Here is a 15,216-nt window from a genome sequence, read left to right on the forward strand (position 1 = left end):
TTGAAGCTCAGGTTACATTGGATACGAATGAAGAAACCGAGTTCTCCGGTGTGGTTTTGCAATTTACTGGAGAGTATAACGTTAGCCTACGGGGATACAAAATCAGACGGGAGGGCGGCGGGAGAACAGTTTGAATTGAAATGCAGGGGAAACGGGAAAGTTGGGCTAGCTTCCTGCCAATAGCTATAGCATTGTGCAAACTACTAAATTCATTTCAGAAGGCAGACAATTACGTTACGACAACCTGTCCTAAAGCTCAGTCTCTCTCCCTCTCTCTGTATTATTATACTAAATAGATATATATTAAATATTTAATATTATAAAAAATATATTATATAAAAATATTATACTATTATTACGAAATTACACAAAGAGTTAAAATAATTAAAAGTAAGACTTACTCTGCTAAGTCCTCGTTTTCGTTGCACAGAATGTCTGCTAACGTTAGCACTTGGTCCTAGAGTCCAGCCCGCGCCAAAATCCGGTGTAAACTTTGACGGTGGACTTGATTCCATCGAGTGCACCGAGGGAACAGCATCAGTAATCAGCCTCACGTGGTCCTTACTCCGAAATCCCATCCGAGACTCCAACAAATCTCCAGGTCGATAATTCTCCGGAGTGAAATGTGCGCCACAAACGACCGAGTGTGTGGTAACAGACGCGGTAGTGAAGTCTGCTCTCTTCACCTGCACAAAACGCACCCAAGACCGAAAAGCCTTGTTTTTCCTAGAAGGAAAATGATGGACACGATGTCCTGACAGGCTGGAATTCGTGCAACCAGCACAAACACAATAATTTACCATTATGGCTTCTCTAAAACTTTCTGTCTCTAACTACATCAACACCCAACAATGAGAGAGCTGACCGCGAGCTGTTTTGTTTGCCTCGCCCTACGTCATATGACGCGTTGTCATAGGCAGGGTTGCCAGATTGGGCGGTTTCCCGCCCAATTGGGCGGTTTTGCAATCTTTTTTGCGGGCAAAAATGGGTTTGGGCGGATGGATAAAAATTGGGCTGGTTTCGGATCAGTTCGGCGGGTTTTTGTAGCCGAAACATCGGTACTTCAGATCCTTCTTTCGGCGACTATCTGTTCAGTAGCCTACTCTCACTCACTCACACACACACACACACACACCCACTACAGGTCTGGCTGACGTTCCCCCTAAACTCACAACAGACACTCCCTCCCTTCAGCTCACGTCACGCACGCCGGCATCGCTCTCCGCTCAAACACACTAGATTGCGCGGGGTTTTCAAACTTAGCTAGCTGACTGACACTGACAATATGCCAAAGTGGGCAAAATATAGAAAAAGTTACAGGAAAGTGGGAAAGAGATCCAGACTTAAAGTCATGGATTGCACCGGGTGCAGAAGAAGGAAAGGCACACTGTAAATACTGCAACGCTGATATCCGTGCTCATTTAAAAGATATTAAAGATCATGCAGCCACCAAGAAGCATAAGGCAAGGTGCCAGCCAACGGTCAGACCATTTACAGTTAGCAGAGTGGGTGAGTCCAGTAACCCTGACATTCAGCACTGCGGGAAAAATATAATTTCCGGGTTTGGCCTTAGAATAACAGTAAAATCGACATTTTTTTCCATATTAATTTGTGAATATTTTAAATGTTTAATAAAGGGGCAAAAAGTCATAAACAATACGTCAAGATACATTTTTTATTATATAAAAATAAATATTTATTATATATTTATTTTATTTATTATACAATATATTTTTTTATTTTTTTAACTGCAGCATTTGCAGTTCAAATTCAAATTTTGGTGTTCAATTTTGCGTTTTAAAAATACAACAACCGTTAATTTTTGATTACAGGTTAAAAAAGGAAAAACGAATGGACGCAAAGTACACGGACCAATGGGTAATTTTAAAACTCGTTAATGATTATCATGTGTTTAAACGAGAAACCATAGCGAGAAACAAGCCAAAACAAATTTGGGCGGTTTTTTGTGCATTCTCGCGGTTTAAGTACGCTCCGAACAGGGCTCGAACCGCGGTCTCCGTCGTGAGAAGCGACGGTGTTAACTCGGAGCTACCATGCTGCTTCAACCTAAGACAAGCAGGTTAGAGGCTACAACTCTTGAGGTTTAGCCTACTGTGGGTGAAAGCCAGCTAGATGATGATCTTAAGACTTTAAGGACAAAAACAAATGTGAATTCTTACCCACTGACTTCTTTCGGAAAAATCCCCAAAGCCTCATTTGCTTAATTTTTGCTGTCTTTCCTGCTAATTGCCGTTAACTCACCACTAAGTAACGTTAGTTGATGTCAACGACTGTGCAAGCTCCTCCCCTACCTGCTGCATATTCAACAGAGAGGAAGAAACGGAGTCGCCCATAGGCTACCGACAGCAAAGGAACTTATTCTATAGGCTAGATTATGCCTATGTCTATTTTTACAGGCTGTATGCAGTATGTGCAAAGCCAAAGCACAATGAAATAAGGCAACTTATGATTTCGGGGGTTTACATAGGCTTTTGTCCGGTTTCATATTTGTCAGTCAACTATTCAAAATACACTCAAAACAACAGATGGACAGATTATTTCTCAAATTCTCAGGGGAGGCAGAGCTTATCCTAGGGGAGGCACTGCCTCCCCCAGCCACGCCCCTGATGCCCACAGGGGACCGCTACGTCCACCCTATGAGGGCCCATTCCGGGTTCTGGAGATGGGGACAAACATTTTGTGGTGGACAGAGGCGGCAAACAGGAGCAACTTTCTATCGACCGCCTCAAACCGGCTCATTTGGACGTGGCCAGGCCCATCGACCTGGCCCAGCCCCCACGCCGCGGGCGGCCTACTGCTCTGCTTCCACCCCTTGCTCCTAAACCTCCTACACTCCATGCCCCACACCCGGGTCATGACGGGTCACCGGCTGCAGTGAGGTCTCCTCAACCTCCAGTACAGCACAGTCGTTGTGGTCGGTTGATATGCCCACCTCCCCGTTGACAGTTTGGTTCTTCGGATCCGGTGAATTCTGGGGGGACGTGTGTAGTGACTGTGACATACATAATTCACCTTTGTGTTAAATGTAGTTCTATACATTGTTGGTGATAAATGCAGTACTTTGTTCTTAGCGTTTTCCTCATAACTGTTCAGGTATCGTGGTCCCTTTAAATGTTCTGTATGGGTGATGACGTAGGACGCTTGTCAGCGTCATTTGTTTTCTGGTGTTTTTTATATACTAAATAAACGACACACGTATTTGTGTGCTCAAAGTGAGAAGTTGTCTCTTGCAAGTTACTGCAATTTCCACACTGTAGACAATAAATCATACTGTAGTAAAAACATGTTTTTTTATTGGTCTGAAACATGGTTTTATTAAAGTAATTTTGTAGGCTGTAGGAATCATAGTTTTGGTGGAAACAAAGGTTTTACTATAGTAAATATGACTGAGGTTTGTTTTAGTTTTTTTGGTGGAAACTATGGTTTGGATACAGTATAATATGTTACCATGATTCTACTATAGATTAATTAACTACCATGGATAGTCTTGTGGTTACTAAAGTTTTACTAGAAATACGATGGTTAATCTACAACAGTAATCACAGTTAAACTGCGGTAATTGCAGTAAAATCATAATAATGACAAAATTATATTTTTTTACATATAGTTTTAGTTTCCCTGTATTACTGTGGTTTCACGCCGGATATCATGGTTAAAATAGGGTTACTGCTGTGAGTTATCTGTTTATCATGTCTATACCCTGTCTGGATATTACTCACCTGCTTTTTGCCACTCTGCTCAACTGGATTTACTCACAATGTTTACATCATTGTTTCAGTCATCTGTTCAATAAACCCTGCTACTGAGTTCATATCTCTGCCTCCGTGAGTCTCTCCGTGACACCTATTAACTTTAAAATTAAAGCGGGTGTGTGTGTCAACAAGGCAGCGGCATTCACTGACGCACTACAGCTGCACATGCATTTTATATATGAACTTATTAAACACAGCCTTTTGTGACTCACAGAGCTATCACATGTCTTCAATCCGATCCAGGTATCGGATCAGTGCATCCCTAGCTGGTACACAGTACTGTATATATGACAATTTAAAAAATGCCCATAACCATCATTCATCCTCATTATTAAATACTTGGTTAAGCCTCCTTTTACACCTATTACAGCCACCAGATTTTTTGGACGATTCTCTATCAATTTTGCACATCGTGATGGAGGAATATCAGCCCATTCCTCAAAATCACTCAATCTCTACTTAATCTCTAGTTGGGGATCGGTGATAGAAAGCAATTTTGAGGTCTCTACACCAATTAGAGGTCAGGACCTTGACTGGGCCACTCAAGGATATCAATTTTCTTCTTTTTAAGCCACTCCAGTGTTGCTGTCTTTGTGCTCTGGGTCATTGTCCTGCTGAAACACAAACCTCTTACCAGTTTTACACTTTCTGGCAGAGGAAAGTAGGTTCTTATCCAAAGATATCAGTGTATTTTGCAGCATTCATCAACCAGTCAATCTTCACAAGCCTGCCAGTTCATGCTGATGAAAAGCTCCACCCTAAACATGATACTGCCACCAGCGTGTTCCACTGTGGGGATGGTGTTGTGTGGCTGATGTGTTAAGTCGGCTTTGCGCCACACATACGGTTTAGTGTTTCAGCCAGACAATTCCACTTTATTCTCATCAGACCACACGACCTTCTGCTACATCTTCTATCTTCCAAGTTAATTATTACAAAGTCATTATGGGCAAGCATGGGTTTTGTCCAGCCGAGGCTTCCTCCTAGCCACTCTCCCATACAGCACCTTTCAAAATAGAAGAAAAAAATAGTATTGGACTTTTTTATTATTTGTCATGAGACACAATACTGTGTATCAGGTGGGGGGGGGGGGGGTCTAACTTTAATATATTCTACATTTTGAATCTGACAAAAACTACTTTGAAAACTTTTTACAAAGCACTGTTTATTAGTTTTGTATCTTATTTTAGGGCAAGTCTGCATAATGGATTTAAAATAATACAATTACAGGTTCAACACAAGTTAAAGGAATAGTTAAAAAAACTCTCATGATTGAATCACATTTAAGCCATTCTAGATGTGTACATCTTTCCTTCCTCAAAAGAACCGAAATGAAGATTTTTATAAGCACATTTCAGCTCTGTATGTCCATTCAATGCAAGTGAATGGGTGCCAGCTGTTTGACGGTCCAAAAGTCATATTTAGGCAGGATAAAATTAATCCACACGACTCCAGTAGAGTCATCAATCAATTCTTCTGAAGTAAATCGATAGATTTGTGTAAAAAATAAAACAAAAATTAACTTAAAATAAAGCATGAACTTTGTTTACAAGAGGAACAAATGTCACACAAGAGTCAGGTCATTTCAAACAGAATCCCAGTGCACGCCCCTCCCGGGGAAAGGGGGGGGGGGGGGGTGTACGTCATGCCGGGGGCTCCCCTGCCTGAGAGAACGAGGGAGGAATGTGGCAGGGCGGAGGGCGGAGCCGGGTCGTGATCATACACACCCGGTCCCTTATCAGACTAATCAAGCCTCCAAGAGGGATAAAGGTCGACTACCCTGCCACAGACTGTAAAACAATGATTTAAAGGAGACCTATTATGCCCATTTTTACAGGGTGTCATACAAGTCTCAGGTGTCCCCAGAATGTGTCTGAAGTTTCAGCTCAAAATACCCCACGGATCATTTATTATACCATGTTGTAAATGCCTCTTTTTGGGTGGAATCAAAAACACGCTGTTTTCATGTGTGTCTCTTTAAATGCAAATGAGCTGCTACTCTCCGCCGTCATAGCTCTGGTGAATACAATCAGAGACAATGCTAACTTTTGCTGCATTAGCCGTGGAATCAGCTGACAAGCACATTCAGAAAGGCAATTTGCAAACATTCACAAAATATAACGTGCGATACATCTTCAGGATATAAAGCTGGAACACAAACAGTTGTTTCTGATCATGCTTGAGAATCACATTTTTTGAAAATCCTGCTTTATATTGACACTCATTCACAAAGCAGTCTGGTGTAAAATGATTTGCACAAACATACACACATTTTTGTATGTTTTGTGGCATATTTGCTTCAAAAACAAAACTTGTCCACCGCTTCTTCAGTGGCTCTGATGCCGGGAGTATATGAAGACTCTTATGTTCACCTTTACAGCCAACAACAGAACACTTATGATGCTTACGAAGCCGAGACTGTGTGTAGATCACTCACGGGTGGATCTATGACAATAGGGTGGAGTCCGCCACCAGTCGTGGGCGGGGCCTGCCCTAAAGTGATGTCACTTTAGAGCAGAAATGAAAAGCGGTCATTTTGACACACATTTTGATTTATAGAAATATAAGAACGAGGAGTGGGTGGACTTTTAACATTGTAGGGGGGTTGTGTGTTGTTTTTGGTTGTAATCAACTTTTTGCCACAAATGGAAACAAACAACAACTTCAGCACATTGCTTTTGCAAAGATTCACATTTAGTTACCTGCGTGAAGTTGGCCCCCCACCCAACGCAAAACTTCGGCAAAATAGTCTCTATCGTTTGTGCTTCGTTTGTGCTGGTTTGTGCTTTAAAAATTTTCGTTTGTGCTTCTTTGGTTTTTTAGATATTAAAAGAATATTTATAGGTCATTCTGAGGTCACTCAGCCCCCCGCATGCTCCAAATTCACCCCAAATAGTCTCGTTTGTTTGTGCTGGTTTGTGCCGCTAAAAGTTTCGTTTGTGCTGCTTCGGATTTTTTTATATTAGACATTGAATTATAGGCGATGACGTCACCAGCCCCCCACATGCTCTAAATTCACCCAAAATAGTCTCAATCGTTTGTGCTTCGTTTGTGCTGGTTTGTGCTGTAAAAAGTTTCGTTTGTGTTGCTTCGGATTTTTAAATATTAGACATTGAATTATTGGCGATGACGTCACGCAGCCCCCCCACATACTCTAAATTCACCCAAAGTAGTCTCTATCGTTTGTGCTTCGTTTGTGCTGGTTTGTGCCAGTAAAAGTTTCATTTTGCAAATGTCTTTTTTTAACAATACAGTTAAAGTAAGAAGGAAAGATCCAAATGGAAAACCAAATCACTAAATAGACGCATTCACTTAACTGTTACCTATCCACTGTTCGTTTTCAACTTGTAACAGACACAGCGGATCACAGGATTTGCGGAATATAACACAAACTCCAAGGTAAGTGTTTTAACTTGTTACTGTATTTAGTTATGTGAATGACAGTAGTAATATTAACATTGTAATAAATACAGGCACCGTAATTTGTTTGCTGGAGCTCTGTGTTTATACGCACATAGGCTGTGTGTGTGTGTGTGTGTGTGTGTGTGTGTGTGTGTGTGCAGGTCAAAGCCCATGGGCTTGTAATTACCAACACACTGTTCCAGCATCGGCGCATCCACACAACATCATGGATGCATGGCGGGTCCAAGCAAGAACATCTGCTGGACTACATAGTGACTGAACAGCGGATGCGGGCCCATGTCCTTGACACCAGGACCTACCGTGGAGCTGATCTGCCCACTGACCATCGACTTGTCATCTGTAAGATGCGCCTGCCATTCTTCCACTCCGGTGGTGGATGTAAACCCAGGACCCCTTTCAAACCCATAGTGGCCTGGTCTAGGCTAGCTGATGAAAGTTGCAAGCGAGAATTTCAGCATCGCTTGCAGCTGGGGTTGGCATCATCCCCCCACTCCTCTGGATGTCGAGGGGAAATGGGCGAGGTTTAGGGCTGTGGCTCATGTAACTGCAATGGCAGTTTTGGGCACACGGTCCAGACCTCCTCAGAAACCCTGGCTGACGGAGGAGGTGTTCAGGCTGGCTGAGAAAAAGCGACAGGCCCACTCTCATCGTCAACAGCATCCCACGTCAGAGAATGAGGAGGCTTACCGCAGCCTTCGCTCGGAGGTTCGGAGAGCCGTGAGGCGCTGCAAGGATGGTTGGTGGTCGCGGGTTGCTGAGGAGATGGAGTCTGCCTCGGTGGCTTGCGATCACAAATCGCTCTTTAATTCCATCAAAAAGGTTACTTGCAGTGCCACACCTATTACCATCATTAGGGGAAAAAACGGTGATCCAATCTCCGACCCCCAGAAACAGGTTTGCAGATTTGCTGAGCATTTCTGTGAGGTCCTGGGGGAGGGGAAGTCCCTGAGCCTGGAAAACATTGTGGGACAAAGTGGGGATAACCCTGCTGGGGCTGCGGTGCCACAAATAATGGAGGAAGAAGTCGCTCCCTGTGGGTGGCTGGCTGAGGTGCCATCTTTGGAGGAAGTACTGAAGGCGATCCGGAGCCTGAGACCAGGAAAGGCACCGGGCAGAGATGATCTCCCCAGTGAAATGCTGGGGGAGGGTGGTGTTTGTGCACAGACTGCCCTACATGACATCATAACAACAGTCTGGACCACTGGGCGGGTTCCGCAGGATTGGAAGGATGCCCTGGTGGTCCCTCTCTTTAAAAAGGGGGACCGCTCAGATTGTAATAACTATAGGGGCATCTCACTCCTCAGTGTGCCAGGAAAGGTCCTGGCAAGGATTATTCAACATCGCCTTGCCAGGCACGCTGAGGAGAGACTTGCTGAGAACCAAGTGTGGTTTCAGGAAGGGGCGGTCTTGCACGGATGCCATATTCTCTGTCCGTCTGCTACAGCAGAGGTGTAGGGAATTCCAGATTGACCTACATCTCTGCTTTATTGACCTGGTCAAGGCCTATGATACCATCAGTAGGCCTGGGCTCTGGGTTGTTCTTCGTGCTTTCGGAGTCCCAGACCCACTGCTCACGATCATTAAGGACCTTCATGATGGTGAGCGGGCCCGGGTAAAACTACATGGTCAGGAGTCGGAGCCATTCCCTGTTCACCTGGGAGTGCGACATGGATGTCCTCTGGCTCCCACATTATTTAATATCTATTTCGACCGTGTGGTTCGTGAAGCCTTCGATGGCTGTACTGGAGGAATTTCCATCTGGTATAGATATAATGGGAGGTTGATCGACGCCCGGGTGCGGTCAAGGGATGGCTCCCTATTGGTCAACCACATTATGTATGCTGATGATCTGGTAATTGCTGCTCACTCAGAGGAGGAATTGGGGGCGCTGCTGATGAACCTGGAGCTTGCCACCAAGAGATGGGGCCTTACCATCAGCCCAACCAAAACAAAGCACCTTCCTAGGTATTATGTACCATCAGACACTCCACCCCCACAGCTCCCAGTTGGTGATGGGGCAGTTGTGGAGAGAGTGGAGTGTTTTCCATACCTGGCAAGTGTGCTTATGACCAGCTCCGGTTTTACAGCAGAGGTCTCACTCCGAATCAGTCGAGCGGCATTATCTTTTCATCGGTTGCGTAACGCTGTGTGGAAGCCACCCGGTTTTTCGCTCCGCACGAAGCTTCAGGTATTCTCGGCCAAGGTCATTCCCTCCCTTCTCTATGCTTGCGAAACGTGGACCCCCCTAATGGAACATCATCGCCGATTAGAAAAATTTAGGCTGGCCTGCCTAAGATCCATCCTGGGTTTAACCAGGCTGGATTGTGTGAGGAGCTCACAAATCTTTGAAAGATGTGGACAAAGTCCCATCGGTGAGCTCCTACGGCAGGCAAGGTTGCGTTGGCTGGGTCATGTAGCCCGCATGCCTGGCCACCGCATGCCTAAACAGTTTCTGTTCGGCCGGATAGAGGGGGCTAAGCAGGCGCAGCACGGGCTGGAGAAGAGATGGAGTGATGTGGTACAGGAGGATGTGGAGCTGAGTGGACTTGCCAATGACTGGTACCAGCGGTGTCAAGATCGGCCTCTTTGGAGGAGGCTTGTGAAGGACGCTGCTGGCCAGTTGGAGGCAGTCGCCCTCCAACAACAACGGAGGGCAGAGGAGCGATGCTCACAACAACGAGCAGAGTGCAGGGTGGCTAAAGCACAGCAAGTTGGCACGGTAGGGGGCACAGGTGGTGCATCAGCCAGTCATCTCAGTCATTCGACCCATGTCACCTGTTGGATCTGTCCCGTGACCTCCTGCCAGCGGGCGTTTGACACTTCATGTGGCCTTAACGTGCACATAGCCTGGTACAAGCGTCGTGGTGACGTCATCGCCACTTAGTGGCGAATGGCGGTTGTTGTTGTTGTTGTTGTTGTTGTTGTTGTGCAGGTCAAAAGTTTGGAAACATTACGATTTTTAAATTTCTTTGAAAGAAGTCTTCTAATCTCACAAAGGCTGTATTTATTTGATAATAAATACAGTAACAACAACAATGTTGTGAAACAATACACGTTATAATAGCTGTTTTCTGTTTTAATATTATTTAAAATGTAATTTTATTTCTGTGATGTCAAAGCTGAATTTTCAGCATCATTACTCCAGTCTTCAATGGTGTATTTGTTTGTTTTTAATTTCTATTTTGTTCATTTTACTTGTATTGTTTATTTTATAGATTATACTGTATATATGTCTTTCTATTTGTAGTCTATATATGCTCTATATTTTATTCTATGTGTTGGATTGACAATTGTCATGTTCATTGTTTGTAATCTGACTGGCATAATTTTTTTTTTTAAACTCCATCTTCAATGTCACATGATCCTTCAGAAATCATATTATATATAAATATTACTTACCCCAAACCTTTTAATGGTTGTGTATCCAAAAAAAAAAAAAAAAAGCAGCACAACTGTTTTCAACTGATAATAACAATGAATTATTCTTGAGCAGCAAATCTGCATATTAGAATGATTTCTGAAGAATCATGTGAAACTGAAGACTAAAGTAATGCTGACAATTCGGCTTTGATCACAGGAATAAATTAGTTTACTATATATTCAGATAGAATACAACTATTTTACATTGGAATAATATTTTACAATATTACTTTTTTACTGTATTTTTGATCAAATAAATGCAGCCTTGGTGAACATTAAAAAATCGTAATGATTTCAAACTTTTTGCTAGTATATATATGTATGTGTTTATATACTATATATATATCAATCTTCTTTCACATTGTCTTTATGGGGTATTGTTTGTATAATTTTGAGGAAAATAATGAATTTAATCAATTTTGGAGTAAGGCTGTAACATAACAAAATGTGGAAAAAGTGAAGCGCTGTGAATACTTTCAGGATGCACTGTATATGTGTGTGTATGTATGTGGAAACTCATGACTCAATGAATTAAGCCAAAATAATTTTACTTTTGAATTAAATTACTGCGTACTATCAAACATCCATTAACACAAATAATGGACCTTTAAAAACATAAAATTAAAAACACTTAATACTGACAAGCCACTATCTGTCTTCAAACCAAACCAGAATAACAGACTTGAGAGCAAACAACATCAAGCCTGACTTCCTGAAAAGCAGATACTACTTCTCCAAACAGGAGTAGGAAAACAAGGGTGTGTGGCATATAACAGAAATACTTGTATTTGTGAAATTAAATTTAAACCATGCAATCAGTCTTTTGTGTATAATACAGCATGTGGGCATATTTTGTTTTTTCTGACACTCCTGTCACTCCACTTCTCAGGTCGTCATACATCTCCCAGACACATGGAGACCTCCTGCAGTAGGCCACATAATGTCCAAGAGCATCCTGGGTCTTCTTGTCGATAACTAGAGCTTCCTGGGTTAAGCCTCCTTTGAAAGCAGTGATTGCCCTTAAAGTAAATCTCTCTCCTTGTAGCATCAGATTGGAGGAAATTCACACAAAGGAAATTCTGTGGAGTTGTTTCCCAGGTCAGTGTCAATCCACAGAACTTCTCCCAGACTGTAACTGTGAGAAACTTTCCCTGCACAGAGCACTTTTCCTGAGGTATCTGTCTTGAATGCAGAGGGACACTGTGAGGGACTTTGTATTGGCCTGAGGCAGGGGGATTCCGGAAGGGTAAGGCCTTCTTCCACTGCGGTCTGAAGATGAGCCATGCCAGAAGCCTGCAGTACAGCAACAGAAGTACAAATAAATGGAACTTCCCAGGTGACTTGTGTGCTGAGACCACAATACTGTGAGGAGCACTGTTTTCTTAAGGAAACACATGCACGTTTTGTCTTTGACTTTTCAATGATCATGGAGATGTGGCACTGTGCATCGATTTGGAGAGCACCAGTCTTCAATCAGACAGCTTCAAATATTTCACAGAGCAGCTCTGCCCTCTGTGTGTAAGCCTGTGCACTCAGACCCTTTGTGGTGATGGATTTCACTAGCTTGAGGAGGTTGTTGGAATCCTCACCGCAAACAATATTTTCAAAAGTGACACTATTGCAGAAAGCACAGCATAAGCATTGACAAAAAGCATCAAATGCACATGTGTTCAGTACAGAGATTCTTGATTTCCTGAGTTTAACAGGCTGTTGATTATTTCCATTTTTCAACAGGTCCACTCGCAGTCTTTTCCCCCTCACAGATGGATCAGCATGGAGCCATTCAGGACAAGGAGAGAGGTATGAATTCCTCTTCCTCTTTTTGGGTGGAACTGCTAGGCCTCTCCAGTTTTCAACCACATCTTCATCTGTTGGATGGATGTTTGTGACATTGTCAGATTTCCCAGAACAGGAAGCATCCATTTCTGGTTTCCCATCTACACTGCAAGTTGTGGTGGGTAGTGGATTGGCTCCTGTGATGATCACTGTTGCAACAGCTGCATCGTCTTCATCTTTTTCCTCACCTTTTTGTTTTGCAGAACAAATTCGCATGTTACCTTCAATGAAGGACAGATGTCGAGCAATGAATCGATCCACCCGAATAGGCAAGTTTTCATGCTTGAAAAGTCCATGTTTTATGTTTTTGAACTCTGCTTCAACATTGGCTGAACTTGCGGTGATGTTGGTGCTTCGAAAGTTAAGGAAACACATGCATGTTTTGTCTTTGACTTTTCAATGATCATGGAGATGTGGCACTGTGCATCAATTTGGAGAGCACCAGTCTTCAATCGGACAGCTTCAAATATTTCACAGAGCAGCTCTGCCCTCTGTGTGTAAGCCTGTGCATTCAGACCCTTTGTGGTGATGGATTTCACTAGTTTGAGGAGGTTGTTGGAATCCTCACCGCAAACAATATTTTCAAAAGTGACACTATCGCAGAAAGCACAGCATAAGCATTGACAAAAAGCATCAAATGCACATGTGTTCAGTACAGAGATTCTTGATTTCCTGAGTTTAACAGGCTGTTGATTATTTCCATTTTTCAACAGGTCCACTCGCAGTCTTTTCCCTCTCACAGATGGATCAGCATGGAGCCATTCAGGACAAGGAGAGAGGTATGAATTCCTCTTCCTCTTTTTGGGTGGAACTGCTAGGCCTCTCCAGTTTTCAACCGCATCTTCATCGGTTGGATGGATGTTTGTGACATTGTCAGATTTCCCAGAACAGGAAGCATCCATTTCTGGTTTCCCATCTACACTGCAAGTTGTGGTGGGTAGTGGATTGGCTCCTGTGATGATCACTGTTGCAACAGCTGCATCGTCTTCATCTTTTTCCTCACCTTTTTGTTTTGCAGAACAAATTCGCATGTTGCCTTCAATGAAGGACAGATGTCGAGCAATGAATCGATCCACCCGAATAGGCAAGTTTTCATGCTTGAAAAGTCCATGTTTTATATTTTTGAACTCTGCTTCAACATTGGCTGAACTTGCGGTGATGTTGGTGCTTCGAAAGTTAAGGAAACACATGCACATTTTGTCTTTGACTTTTCAATGATCATGGAGATGTGGCACTGTGCATCGATTTGGAGAACACCAGTCTTCAATCGGACAGCTTCAAATATTTCACAGAGCAGCTCTGCCCTCTGTGTGTAAGCCTGTGCATTCAGACCCTTTGTGGTGATGGATTTCACTAGCTTGAGGAGGTTGTTGGAATCCTCACCGCAAACAATATTTTCAAAAGTGACACTATCGCAGAAAGCACAGCATAAGCATTGACAAAAAGCATCAAATGCACATGTGTTCAGTACAGAGATACTTGATTTCCTGAGTTTAACAGGCTGTTGATTATTTCCATTTTTCAACAGGTCCACTCGCAGTCTTTTCCCCCTCACAGATGGATCAGCATGGAGCCATTCAGGACAAGGAGAGAGGTATGAATTCCTCTTCCTCTTTTTGGGTGGAACTGCTAGGCCTCTCCAGTTTTCAACCGCATCTTCATCTGTTGGATGGATGTTTGTGACATTGTCAGATTTCCCAGAACAGGAAGCATCCATTTCTGGTTTCCCATCTACACTGCAAGTTGTGGTGGGTAGTGGATTGGCTCCTGTGATGATCACTGTTGCAACAGCTGCATCGTCTTCATCTTTTTCCTCACCTTTTTGTTTTGCAGAACAAATTCGCATGTTGCCTTCAATGAAGGACAGATGTCGAGCAATGAATCGATCCACCCGAATAGGCAAGTTTTCATGCTTGAAAAGTCCATGTTTTATGTTTTTGAACTCTGCTTCAACATTGGCTGAACTTGCGGTGATGTTGGTGCTTCGAAAGTGAGGGATCATTACCCCTGTCCAGAGTGGTAAGTAACTTGCAAGCCAGATTATATTGGGAATAATCTCAGGGAGGAAGTGCATATTATCATGATCCCCATGAGCTACAGCAAGTGACCTGCTCTCCTCACATATGTCTGTTACCCACTGTCGTAGGTCTGTCTGTGTTTGGTCACATGGATCCACTTCCAGGTCATCACCCACTACATCTGGAATGATGACACACTCTTCTGCAATTCGGGCTTTCAGGTATTTCTTGCACCTTTCTGATATGAGGGGGGCTCCAGAACTGTCATTGCCCTCTGCTTCGCTGAGAGCCACAACAGTAATACTGCGTAGTAGCTCTTTTGCATCATCCATGGAATGTGACATGAGAAGCTGTGCCATTGACCTCACAAAGAAATCTTTAATGCGATGTGGTTTTTTCTTCAAGCAGTCCCACTGGCAGATCATCTTGATGCAGTGTGCAACATCAACCCGAACAAAACAAGGTGGCACTTTTGCTGATTTTTTACTGAGTAAGACAGCACAACACTCATTGATGTAGGTCTTTAGATCAGGATGAGGAGTAAAAGCTTTGACCAGAGCTCCGAGCAAAGCCAGCGAAAAGTCACTCACAACCTCTTTTGGAGTTGGTGCACCTGCGCGTATCCATTCTGTCAGCCAATGTGCTATTGCATTAACATCGTGTCTCTCTGACAGCATTTTCACCACTGAGACACTTGAGTTCTCATCCCCTGCCAGAACGCCCTGATATAAAAATATATGGCCATA

At 43.3% G+C, this 15,216-nt stretch overlaps 1 protein-coding gene and 1 long non-coding RNA gene across 4 annotated transcripts in view; one reads left to right on the top strand and one right to left on the bottom strand.

The window, feature by feature from the left end:
• LOC127618946 (uncharacterized) overlaps nt 1-15,216 on the bottom strand; it is a 647,429-nt gene that overhangs the window by 212,370 nt on the left and 419,843 nt on the right.
• On the top strand, nt 12,502-14,656 carry LOC127618639 (uncharacterized). 3 transcript variants are annotated; one of them, XR_007967471.1, is made up of 3 exons: nt 12,502-12,570; nt 14,286-14,471; nt 14,599-14,656. It is a non-coding gene; the product is annotated as an uncharacterized LOC127618639 (long non-coding RNA). The 3 variants fall into 3 exon arrangements; XR_007967472.1 differs by lacking the exon at nt 12,502-12,570 and adding an exon at nt 13,317-13,385; XR_007967470.1 differs by lacking the exon at nt 12,502-12,570 and adding an exon at nt 14,082-14,200.

This window comes from Xyrauchen texanus, chromosome 25 (genome assembly GCF_025860055.1).
Source record: "Xyrauchen texanus isolate HMW12.3.18 chromosome 25, RBS_HiC_50CHRs, whole genome shotgun sequence".
In the NCBI taxonomy this organism is placed as follows: Eukaryota; Metazoa; Chordata; class Actinopteri; order Cypriniformes; family Catostomidae; genus Xyrauchen; species Xyrauchen texanus.